Source organism: Hoplias malabaricus, unplaced genomic scaffold (assembly GCF_029633855.1).
Source record: "Hoplias malabaricus isolate fHopMal1 unplaced genomic scaffold, fHopMal1.hap1 scaffold_105, whole genome shotgun sequence".
Lineage (NCBI taxonomy): Eukaryota > Metazoa > Chordata > Actinopteri > Characiformes > Erythrinidae > Hoplias > Hoplias malabaricus.
The window spans coordinates 37,764-47,353 of NW_027100813.1; the positions used below are offsets into that span (position 1 = coordinate 37,764).

Here is a 9,590-nt window from a genome sequence, read left to right on the forward strand (position 1 = left end):
ACCACTGCTGGCTGTAGAAGACTATTTCTATATACTCTTCTAAGAGTAATACTTGTTTTAGAGCTGCCTGTAAACGGTAGACCACCTGACACCTCAAATAAAAATGATTGGCTTTCCAGTTCGTTTTTTTTTTAAGTTTCTTCTTCTCTTGTGTTTAAATGACTGTGGTTACTGCCTTTATAATAGAAGCTTAAGCTAAAAAGCTTACAGAACCTAGTATTCCCAGGCAGTCTCCCATCCAAGTACTAACTAGGCCCAACTCTTCTTCGCTTCCGAGATCAGACGAGATCGGGCTTTCAAGGAGTGGTATGGCCGTAAGCGACCACTGCTGGCTGTAGAAGACTATTTCTATATACTCTTCTAAGAGTAATACTTGTTTTAGAGCTGCCTGTAAACGGTAGACCACCTGACACCTCAAATAAAAATGATTGGCTTTCCAGTTCGTTTTTTTTTTGTTGTTGTTTTTTTTTTCTTAAGTTTTCTTCTTCTCTTGTGTTTAAATGACTGTGGTTACTGCCTTTATAATAGAAGCTTAAGCTAAAAAGCTTACAGCACCTAGTATTCCCAGGCAGTCTCCCATCCAAGTACTAACGAGGCCCAACTCTTCTTCGCTTCCGAGATCAGACGAGATCGGGCTTTCAAGGAGTGGTATGGCCGTAAGCGATCACTGCTGGCTGTAGAAGACTATTTCTATATACTCTTCTAAGAGTAATACTTGTTTTAGAGCTGCCTGTAAACGGTAGACCACCTGACACCTCAAATGAAAATGATTGGCTTTCCAGTTCGTTTTTTTTTGTTGTTGTTTTTTTTTTCTTAAGTTTTCTTCTTCTCTTGTGTTTACATGACTGTGGTTACTGCCTTTATAATAGAAGCTTAAGCTAAAAAGCTTACAGCACCTAGTATTCCCAGGCAGTCTCCCATCCAAGTACTAACTAGGCCCAACTCTTCTTCGCTTCCGAGATCAGACGAGATCGGGCTTTCAAGGAGTGGTATGGCCGTAAGCGATCACTGCGGGCTGTAGAAGACTATTTCTATATACTCTTCTAAGAGTAATACTTGTTTTAGAGCTGCCTGTAAACGGTAGACCACCTGACACCTCAAATGAAAATGATTGGCTTTCCAGTTCGTTTTTTTTTGTTGTTTTTTTTCTTCTTAAGTTTTCTTCTTCTCTTGTGTTTACATGACTGTGGTTACTGCCTTTATAATAGAAGCTTAAGCTAAAAAGCTTACAGCACCTAGTATTCCCAGGCAGTCTCCCATCCAAGTACTAACTAGGCCCAACTCTTCTTCGCTTCCGAGATCAGACGAGATCGGGCTTTCAAGGAGTGGTATGGCCGTAAGCGATCACTGCGGGCTGTAGAAGACTATTTCTATATACTCTTCTAAGAGTAATACTTGTTTTAGAGCTGCCTGTAAACGGTAGACCACCTGACACCTCAAATAAAAATGATTGGCTTTCCAGTTCGTTTTTTTTTTAAGTTTCTTCTTCTCTTGTGTTTAAATGACTGTGGTTACTGCCTTTATAATAGAAGCTTAAGCTAAAAAGCTTACAGCACCTAGTATTCCCAGGCAGTCTCCCATCCAAGTACTAACTAGGCCCAACTCTTCTTCGCTTCCGAGATCAGACGAGATCGGGCTTTCAAGGAGTGGTATGGCCGTAAGCAATCACTGCGGGCTGTAGAAGACTATTTCTAAATACTCTTCTAAGAGTAATACTTGTTTTAGAGCTGCCTGTAAACGGTAGACCACCTGACACCTCAAATGAAAATGATTGGCTTTCCAGTTCGTTTTTTTTTGTTGTTGTTTTTTTTTTCTTAAGTTTTCTTCTTCTCTTGTGTTTACATGACTGTGGTTACTGCCTTTATAATAGAAGCTTAAGCTAAAAAGCTTACAGCACCTAGTATTCCCAGGCAGTCTCCCATCCAAGTACTAACTAGGCCCAACTCTTCTTCGCTTCCGAGATCAGACGAGATCGGGCTTTCAAGGAGTGGTATGGCCGTAAGCGATCACTGCGGGCTGTAGAAGACTATTTCTATATACTCTTCTAAGAGTAATACTTGTTTTAGAGCTGCCTGTAAACGGTAGACCACCTGACACCTCAAATGAAAATGATTGGCTTTCCAGTTCGTTTTTTTTTGTTGTTGTTTTTTTTTTCTTAAGTTTTCTTCTTCTCTTGTGTTTACATGACTGTGGTTACTGCCTTTATAATAGAAGCTTAAGCTAAAAAGCTTACAGCACCTAGTATTCCCAGGCAGTCTCCCATCCAAGTACTAACTAGGCCCAACTCTTCTTCGCTTCCGAGATCAGACGAGATCGGGCTTTCAAGGAGTGGTATGGCCGTAAGCGATCACTGCGGGCTGTAGAAGACTATTTCTATATACTCTTCTAAGAGTAATACTTGTTTTAGAGCTGCCTGTAAACGGTAGACCACCTGACACCTCAAATAAAAATGATTGGCTTTCCAGTTCGTTTTTTTTTTAAGTTTCTTCTTCTCTTGTGTTTAAATGACTGTGGTTACTGCCTTTATAATAGAAGCTTAAGCTAAAAAGCTTACAGCACCTAGTATTCCCAGGCAGTCTCCCATCCAAGTACTAACTAGGCCCAACTCTTCTTCGCTTCCGAGATCAGACGAGATCGGGCTTTCAAGGAGTGGTATGGCCGTAAGCAATCACTGCGGGCTGTAGAAGACTATTTCTAAATACTCTTCTAAGAGTAATACTTGTTTTAGAGCTGCCTGTAAACGGTAGACCACCTGACACCTCAAATGAAAATGATTGGCTTTCCAGTTCGTTTTTTTTTGTTGTTGTTTTTTTTTTCTTAAGTTTTCTTCTTCTCTTGTGTTTACATGACTGTGGTTACTGCCTTTATAATAGAAGCTTAAGCTAAAAAGCTTACAGCACCTAGTATTCCCAGGCAGTCTCCCATCCAAGTACTAACTAGGCCCAACTCTTCTTCGCTTCCGAGATCAGACGAGATCGGGCTTTCAAGGAGTGGTATGGCCGTAAGCGATCACTGCGGGCTGTAGAAGACTATTTCTATATACTCTTCTAAGAGTAATACTTGTTTTAGAGCTGCCTGTAAACGGTAGACCACCTGACACCTCAAATGAAAATGATTGGCTTTCCAGTTCGTTTTTTTTTGTTGTTGTTTTTTTTTTCTTAAGTTTTCTTCTTCTCTTGTGTTTACATGACTGTGGTTACTGCCTTTATAATAGAAGCTTAAGCTAAAAAGCTTACAGCACCTAGTATTCCCAGGCAGTCTCCCATCCAAGTACTAACTAGGCCCAACTCTTCTTCGCTTCCGAGATCAGACGAGATCGGGCTTTCAAGGAGTGGTATGGCCGTAAGTGATCACTGCGGGCTGTAGAAGACTATTTCTATATACTCTTCTAAGAGTAATACTTGTTTTAGAGCTGCCTGTAAACGGTAGACCACCTGACACCTCAAATAAAAATGATTGGCTTTCCAGTTCGTTTTTTTTTTAAGTTTCTTCTTCTCTTGTGTTTAAATGACTGTGGTTACTGCCTTTATAATAGAAGCTTAAGCTAAAAAGCTTACAGCACCTAGTATTCCCAGGCAGTCTCCCATCCAAGTACTAACTAGGCCCAACTCTTCTTCGCTTCCGAGATCAGACGAGATCGGGCTTTCAAGGAGTGGTATGGCCGTAAGCAATCACTGCGGGCTGTAGAAGACTATTTCTATATACTCTTCTAAGAGTAATACTTGTTTTAGAGCTGCCTGTAAACGGTAGACCACCTGACACCTCAAATAAAAATGATTGGCTTTCCAGTTCGTTTTTTTTTGTTGTTGTTTTTTTTTTCTTAAGTTTTCTTCTTCTCTTGTGTTTAAATGACTGTGGTTACTGCCTTTATAATAGAAGCTTAAGCTAAAAAGCTTACAGCACCTAGTATTCCCAGGCAGTCTCCCATCCAAGTACTAACGAGGCCCAACTCTTCTTCGCTTCCGAGATCAGACGAGATCGGGCTTTCAAGGAGTGGTATGGCCGTAAGCGATCACTGCTGGCTGTAGAAGACTATTTCTATATACTCTTCTAAGAGTAATACTTGTTTTAGAGCTGCCTGTAAACGGTAGACCACCTGACACCTCAAATAAAAATGATTGGCTTTCCAGTTCGTTTTTTTTTTAAGTTTCTTCTTCTCTTGTGTTTAAATGACTGTGGTTACTGCCTTTATAATAGAAGCTTAAGCTAAAAAGCTTACAGCACCTAGTATTCCCAGGCAGTCTCCCATCCAAGTACTAACTAGGCCCAACTCTTCTTCGCTTCCGAGATCAGACGAGATCGGGCTTTCAAGGAGTGGTATGGCCGTAAGCAATCACTGCGGGCTGTAGAAGACTATTTCTAAATACTCTTCTAAGAGTAATACTTGTTTTAGAGCTGCCTGTAAACGGTAGACCACCTGACACCTCAAATGAAAATGATTGGCTTTCCAGTTCGTTTTTTTGCTGTTGTTTTTTTTTTCTTAAGTTTTCTTCTTCTCTTGTGTTTACATGACTGTGGTTACTGCCTTTATAATAGAAGCTTAAGCTAAAGAGCTTACAGCACCTAGTATTCCCAGGCAGTCTCCCATCCAAGTACTAACTAGGCCCAACTCTTCTTCGCTTCCGAGATCAGACGAGATCGGGCTTTCAAGGAGTGGTATGGCCGTAAGCGATCACTGCGGGCTGTAGAAGACTATTTCTATATACTCTTCTAAGAGTAATACTTGTTTTAGAGCTGCCTGTAAACGGTAGACCACCTGACACCTCAAATGAAAATGATTGGCTTTCCAGTTCGTTTTTTTTTTAAGTTTCTTCTTCTCTTGTGTTTAAATGACTGTGGTTACTGCCTTTATAATAGAAGCTTAAGCTAAAAAGCTTACAGAACCTAGTATTCCCAGGCAGTCTCCCATCCAAGTACTAACTAGGCCCAACTCTTCTTCGCTTCCGAGATCAGACGAGATCGGGCTTTCAAGGAGTGGTATGGCCGTAAGCGATCACTGCGGGCTGTAGAAGACTATTTCTATATACTCTTCTAAGAGTAATACTTGTTTTAGAGCTGCCTGTAAACGGTAGACCACCTGACACCTCAAATGAAAATGATTGGCTTTCCAGTTCGTTTTTTTTTTAAGTTTCTTCTTCTCTTGTGTTTAAATGACTGTGGTTACTGCCTTTATAATAGAAGCTTAAGCTAAAAAGCTTACAGCACCTAGTATTCCCAGGCAGTCTCCCATCCAAGTACTAACGAGGCCCAACTCTTCTTCGCTTCCGAGATCAGACGAGATCGGGCTTTCAAGGAGTGGTATGGCCGTAAGCGATCACTGCTGGCTGTAGAAGACTATTTCTAAATACTCTTCTAAGAGTAATACTTGTTTTAGAGCTGCCTGTAAACGGTAGACCACCTGACACCTCAAATGAAAATGATTGGCTTTCCAGTTCGTTTTTTTTTTAAGTTTCTTCTTCTCTTGTGTTTAAATGACTGTGGTTACTGCCTTTATAATAGAAGCTTAAGCTAAAAAGCTTACAGCACCTAGTATTCCCAGGCAGTCTCCCATCCAAGTACTAACTAGGCCCAACTCTTCTTCGCTTCCGAGATCAGACGAGATCGGGCTTTCAAGGAGTGGTATGGCCGTAAGCAATCACTGCGGGCTGTAGAAGACTATTTCTAAATACTCTTCTAAGAGTAATACTTGTTTTAGAGCTGCCTGTAAACGGTAGACCACCTGACACCTCAAATGAAAATGATTGGCTTTCCAGTTCGTTTTTTTGCTGTTGTTTTTTTTTTCTTAAGTTTTCTTCTTCTCTTGTGTTTACATGACTGTGGTTACTGCCTTTATAATAGAAGCTTAAGCTAAAGAGCTTACAGCACCTAGTATTCCCAGGCAGTCTCCCATCCAAGTACTAACTAGGCCCAACTCTTCTTCGCTTCCGAGATCAGACGAGATCGGGCTTTCAAGGAGTGGTATGGCCGTAAGCGATCACTGCGGGCTGTAGAAGACTATTTCTATATACTCTTCTAAGAGTAATACTTGTTTTAGAGCTGCCTGTAAACGGTAGACCACCTGACACCTCAAATGAAAATGATTGGCTTTCCAGTTCGTTTTTTTTTTAAGTTTCTTCTTCTCTTGTGTTTAAATGACTGTGGTTACTGCCTTTATAATAGAAGCTTAAGCTAAAAAGCTTACAGAACCTAGTATTCCCAGGCAGTCTCCCATCCAAGTACTAACTAGGCCCAACTCTTCTTCGCTTCCGAGATCAGACGAGATCGGGCTTTCAAGGAGTGGTATGGCCGTAAGCGATCACTGCGGGCTGTAGAAGACTATTTCTATATACTCTTCTAAGAGTAATACTTGTTTTAGAGCTGCCTGTAAACGGTAGACCACCTGACACCTCAAATGAAAATGATTGGCTTTCCAGTTCGTTTTTTTTCTTAAGTTTTCTTCTTCTCTTGTGTTTACATGACTGTGGTTACTGCCTTTATAATAGAAGCTTAAGCTAAAAAGCTTACAGCACCTAGTATTCCCAGGCAGTCTCCCATCCAAGTACTAACTAGGCCCAACTCTTCTTCGCTTCCGAGATCAGACGAGATCGGGCTTTCAAGGAGTGGTATGGCCGTAAGCGATCACTGCGGGCTGTAGAAGACTATTTCTATATACTCTTCTAAGAGTAATACTTGTTTTAGAGCTGCCTGTAAACGGTAGACCACCTGACACCTCAAATGAAAATGATTGGCTTTCCAGTTCGTTTTTTTGCTGTTGTTTTTTTTTTCTTAAGCTTTCTTCTTCTCTTGTGTTTACATGACTGTGGTTACTGCCTTTATAATAGAAGCTTAAGCTAAAGAGCTTACAGCACCTAGTATTCCCAGGCAGTCTCCCATCCAAGTACTAACTAGGCCCAACTCTTCTTCGCTTCCGAGATCAGACGAGATCGGGCTTTCAAGGAGTGGTATGGCCGTAAGCGATCACTGCGGGCTGTAGAAGACTATTTCTATATACTCTTCTAAGAGTAATACTTGTTTTAGAGCTGCCTGTAAACGGTAGACCACCTGACACCTCAAATGAAAATGATTGGCTTTCCAGTTCGTTTTTTTTTTAAGTTTCTTCTTCTCTTGTGTTTAAATGACTGTGGTTACTGCCTTTATAATAGAAGCTTAAGCTAAAAAGCTTACAGAACCTAGTATTCCCAGGCAGTCTCCCATCCAAGTACTAACTAGGCCCAACTCTTCTTCGCTTCCGAGATCAGGCTTTCAAGGAGTGGTATGGCCGTAAGCGATCACTGCGGGCTGTAGAAGACTATTTCTATATACTCTTCTAAGAGTAATACTTGTTTTAGAGCTGCCTGTAAACGGTAGACCACCTGACACCTCAAATAAAAATGATTGGCTTTCCAGTTCGTTTTTTTTTTAAGTTTCTTCTTCTCTTGTGTTTAAATGACTGTGGTTACTGCCTTTATAATAGAAGCTTAAGCTAAAAAGCTTACAGCACCTAGTATTCCCAGGCAGTCTCCCATCCAAGTACTAACGAGGCCCAACTCTTCTTCGCTTCCGAGATCAGACGAGATCGGGCTTTCAAGGAGTGGTATGGCCGTAAGCGATCACTGCTGGCTGTAGAAGACTATTTCTAAATACTCTTCTAAGAGTAATACTTGTTTTAGAGCTGCCTGTAAACGGTAGACCACCTGACACCTCAAATGAAAATGATTGGCTTTCCAGTTCGTTTTTTTTTGTTGTTGTTTTTTTTTTCTTAAGTTTTCTTCTTCTCTTGTGTTTACATGACTGTGGTTACTGCCTTTATAATAGAAGCTTAAGCTAAAGAGCTTACAGCACCTAGTATTCCCAGGCAGTCTCCCATCCAAGTACTAACTAGGCCCAACTCTTCTTCGCTTCCGAGATCAGACGAGATCGGGCTTTCAAGGAGTGGTATGGCCGTAAGCGATCACTGCGGGCTGTAGAAGACTATTTCTATATACTCTTCTAAGAGTAATACTTGTTTTAGAGCTGCCTGTAAACGGTAGACCACCTGACACCTCAAATGAAAATGATTGGCTTTCCAGTTCGTTTTTTTTTTAAGTTTCTTCTTCTCTTGTGTTTAAATGACTGTGGTTACTGCCTTTATAATAGAAGCTTAAGCTAAAAAGCTTACAGAACCTAGTATTCCCAGGCAGTCTCCCATCCAAGTACTAACTAGGCCCAACTCTTCTTCGCTTCCGAGATCAGACGAGATCGGGCTTTCAAGGAGTGGTATGGCCGTAAGCGATCACTGCGGGCTGTAGAAGACTATTTCTATATACTCTTCTAAGAGTAATACTTGTTTTAGAGCTGCCTGTAAACGGTAGACCACCTGACACCTCAAATAAAAATGATTGGCTTTCCAGTTCGTTTTTTTTTTAAGTTTCTTCTTCTCTTGTGTTTAAATGACTGTGGTTACTGCCTTTATAATAGAAGCTTAAGCTAAAAAGCTTACAGCACCTAGTATTCCCAGGCAGTCTCCCATCCAAGTACTAACGAGGCCCAACTCTTCTTCGCTTCCGAGATCAGACGAGATCGGGCTTTCAAGGAGTGGTATGGCCGTAAGCGATCACTGCTGGCTGTAGAAGACTATTTCTATATACTCTTCTAAGAGTAATACTTGTTTTAGAGCTGCCTGTAAACGGTAGACCACCTGACACCTCAAATAAAAATGATTGGCTTTCCAGTTCGTTTTTTTTTGTTGTTGTTTTTTTTTTCTTAAGTTTTCTTCTTCTCTTGTGTTTAAATGACTGTGGTTACTGCCTTTATAATAGAAGCTTAAGCTAAAAAGCTTACAGCACCTAGTATTCCCAGGCAGTCTCCCATCCAAGTACTAACTAGGCCCAACTCTTCTTCGCTTCCGAGATCAGACGAGATCGGGCTTTCAAGGAGTGGTATGGCCGTAAGCGATCACTGCTGGCTGTAGAAGACTATTTCTATATACTCTTCTAAGAGTAATACTTGTTTTAGAGCTTCCTGTAAACGGTAGACCACCTGACACCTCAAATAAAAATGATTGGCTTTCCAGTTCGTTTTTTTTTTAAGTTTCTTCTTCTCTTGTGTTTAAATGACTGTGGTTACTGCCTTTATAATAGAAGCTTAAGCTAAAAAGCTTACAGCACCTAGTATTCCCAGGCAGTCTCCCATCCAAGTACTAACTAGGCCCAACTCTTCTTCGCTTCCGAGATCAGGCTTTCAAGGAGTGGTATGGCCGTAAGCAATCACTGCGGGCTGTAGAAGACTATTTCTAAATACTCTTCTAAGAGTAATACTTGTTTTAGAGCTGCCTGTAAACGGTAGACCACCTGACACCTCAAATGAAAATGATTGGCTTTCCAGTTCGTTTTTTTTTTAAGTTTCTTCTTCTCTTGTGTTTAAATGACTGTGGTTACTGCCTTTATAATAGAAGCTTAAGCTAAAAAGCTTACAGAACCTAGTATTCCCAGGCAGTCTCCCATCCAAGTACTAACTAGGCCCAACTCTTCTTCGCTTCCGAGATCAGACGAGATCGGGCTTTCAAGGAGTGGTATGGCCGTAAGCGATCACTGCGGGCTGTAGAAGACTATTTCTATATACTCTTCTAAGAG

General features: G+C 41.1%; 17 non-coding genes and 12 pseudogenes across 17 annotated transcripts; all 29 read right to left on the bottom strand.

Annotated features, from left to right (window-relative positions):
- Window positions 1-201: 201 nt before the first annotated feature.
- On the bottom strand, window positions 202-320 carry LOC136681200 (5S ribosomal RNA; annotated as a pseudogene).
- A 223-nt stretch (window positions 321-543) lies between these two features.
- Window positions 544-662, bottom strand: LOC136681254 (5S ribosomal RNA; annotated as a pseudogene).
- Window positions 663-884: 222 nt separating this feature from the next.
- Window positions 885-1,003, bottom strand: LOC136680979 (5S ribosomal RNA). Its single transcript, XR_010797570.1, has one exon. It is a non-coding gene; the product is annotated as a 5S ribosomal RNA (ribosomal RNA).
- Window positions 1,004-1,223: 220 nt separating this feature from the next.
- Window positions 1,224-1,342, bottom strand: LOC136680980 (5S ribosomal RNA). Its single transcript, XR_010797571.1, has one exon. It is a non-coding gene; the product is annotated as a 5S ribosomal RNA (ribosomal RNA).
- A 202-nt stretch (window positions 1,343-1,544) lies between these two features.
- On the bottom strand, window positions 1,545-1,663 carry LOC136680981 (5S ribosomal RNA). The gene has a single exon (XR_010797572.1). It is a non-coding gene; the product is annotated as a 5S ribosomal RNA (ribosomal RNA).
- Window positions 1,664-1,885: 222 nt separating this feature from the next.
- Window positions 1,886-2,004, bottom strand: LOC136680982 (5S ribosomal RNA). The gene has a single exon (XR_010797573.1). It is a non-coding gene; the product is annotated as a 5S ribosomal RNA (ribosomal RNA).
- A 222-nt stretch (window positions 2,005-2,226) lies between these two features.
- LOC136680983 (5S ribosomal RNA) lies at window positions 2,227-2,345 on the bottom strand. Its single transcript, XR_010797574.1, has one exon. It is a non-coding gene; the product is annotated as a 5S ribosomal RNA (ribosomal RNA).
- Window positions 2,346-2,547: 202 nt separating this feature from the next.
- LOC136680984 (5S ribosomal RNA) lies at window positions 2,548-2,666 on the bottom strand. Its single transcript, XR_010797575.1, has one exon. It is a non-coding gene; the product is annotated as a 5S ribosomal RNA (ribosomal RNA).
- Window positions 2,667-2,888: 222 nt separating this feature from the next.
- Window positions 2,889-3,007, bottom strand: LOC136680985 (5S ribosomal RNA). The gene has a single exon (XR_010797576.1). It is a non-coding gene; the product is annotated as a 5S ribosomal RNA (ribosomal RNA).
- Window positions 3,008-3,229: 222 nt separating this feature from the next.
- LOC136681185 (5S ribosomal RNA) lies at window positions 3,230-3,348 on the bottom strand. Its single transcript, XR_010797768.1, has one exon. It is a non-coding gene; the product is annotated as a 5S ribosomal RNA (ribosomal RNA).
- Window positions 3,349-3,550: 202 nt separating this feature from the next.
- Window positions 3,551-3,669, bottom strand: LOC136680987 (5S ribosomal RNA). Its single transcript, XR_010797578.1, has one exon. It is a non-coding gene; the product is annotated as a 5S ribosomal RNA (ribosomal RNA).
- Window positions 3,670-3,891: 222 nt separating this feature from the next.
- LOC136681255 (5S ribosomal RNA) lies at window positions 3,892-4,010 on the bottom strand (annotated as a pseudogene).
- A 202-nt stretch (window positions 4,011-4,212) lies between these two features.
- LOC136680988 (5S ribosomal RNA) lies at window positions 4,213-4,331 on the bottom strand. The gene has a single exon (XR_010797579.1). It is a non-coding gene; the product is annotated as a 5S ribosomal RNA (ribosomal RNA).
- A 220-nt stretch (window positions 4,332-4,551) lies between these two features.
- LOC136680989 (5S ribosomal RNA) lies at window positions 4,552-4,670 on the bottom strand. The gene has a single exon (XR_010797580.1). It is a non-coding gene; the product is annotated as a 5S ribosomal RNA (ribosomal RNA).
- A 202-nt stretch (window positions 4,671-4,872) lies between these two features.
- Window positions 4,873-4,991, bottom strand: LOC136681201 (5S ribosomal RNA; annotated as a pseudogene).
- A 202-nt stretch (window positions 4,992-5,193) lies between these two features.
- On the bottom strand, window positions 5,194-5,312 carry LOC136681256 (5S ribosomal RNA; annotated as a pseudogene).
- Window positions 5,313-5,514: 202 nt separating this feature from the next.
- On the bottom strand, window positions 5,515-5,633 carry LOC136680991 (5S ribosomal RNA). The gene has a single exon (XR_010797581.1). It is a non-coding gene; the product is annotated as a 5S ribosomal RNA (ribosomal RNA).
- Window positions 5,634-5,853: 220 nt separating this feature from the next.
- On the bottom strand, window positions 5,854-5,972 carry LOC136680992 (5S ribosomal RNA). The gene has a single exon (XR_010797582.1). It is a non-coding gene; the product is annotated as a 5S ribosomal RNA (ribosomal RNA).
- Window positions 5,973-6,174: 202 nt separating this feature from the next.
- On the bottom strand, window positions 6,175-6,293 carry LOC136681202 (5S ribosomal RNA; annotated as a pseudogene).
- A 204-nt stretch (window positions 6,294-6,497) lies between these two features.
- Window positions 6,498-6,616, bottom strand: LOC136680993 (5S ribosomal RNA). Its single transcript, XR_010797583.1, has one exon. It is a non-coding gene; the product is annotated as a 5S ribosomal RNA (ribosomal RNA).
- Window positions 6,617-6,836: 220 nt separating this feature from the next.
- Window positions 6,837-6,955, bottom strand: LOC136680994 (5S ribosomal RNA). Its single transcript, XR_010797584.1, has one exon. It is a non-coding gene; the product is annotated as a 5S ribosomal RNA (ribosomal RNA).
- A 202-nt stretch (window positions 6,956-7,157) lies between these two features.
- LOC136681386 (5S ribosomal RNA) lies at window positions 7,158-7,266 on the bottom strand (annotated as a pseudogene).
- A 202-nt stretch (window positions 7,267-7,468) lies between these two features.
- Window positions 7,469-7,587, bottom strand: LOC136681257 (5S ribosomal RNA; annotated as a pseudogene).
- A 222-nt stretch (window positions 7,588-7,809) lies between these two features.
- On the bottom strand, window positions 7,810-7,928 carry LOC136680995 (5S ribosomal RNA). The gene has a single exon (XR_010797585.1). It is a non-coding gene; the product is annotated as a 5S ribosomal RNA (ribosomal RNA).
- Window positions 7,929-8,130: 202 nt separating this feature from the next.
- LOC136681203 (5S ribosomal RNA) lies at window positions 8,131-8,249 on the bottom strand (annotated as a pseudogene).
- Window positions 8,250-8,451: 202 nt separating this feature from the next.
- LOC136681258 (5S ribosomal RNA) lies at window positions 8,452-8,570 on the bottom strand (annotated as a pseudogene).
- A 222-nt stretch (window positions 8,571-8,792) lies between these two features.
- Window positions 8,793-8,911, bottom strand: LOC136680996 (5S ribosomal RNA). The gene has a single exon (XR_010797586.1). It is a non-coding gene; the product is annotated as a 5S ribosomal RNA (ribosomal RNA).
- Window positions 8,912-9,113: 202 nt separating this feature from the next.
- LOC136681310 (5S ribosomal RNA) lies at window positions 9,114-9,222 on the bottom strand (annotated as a pseudogene).
- Window positions 9,223-9,424: 202 nt separating this feature from the next.
- LOC136681204 (5S ribosomal RNA) lies at window positions 9,425-9,543 on the bottom strand (annotated as a pseudogene).
- Window positions 9,544-9,590: the final 47 nt, after the last annotated feature.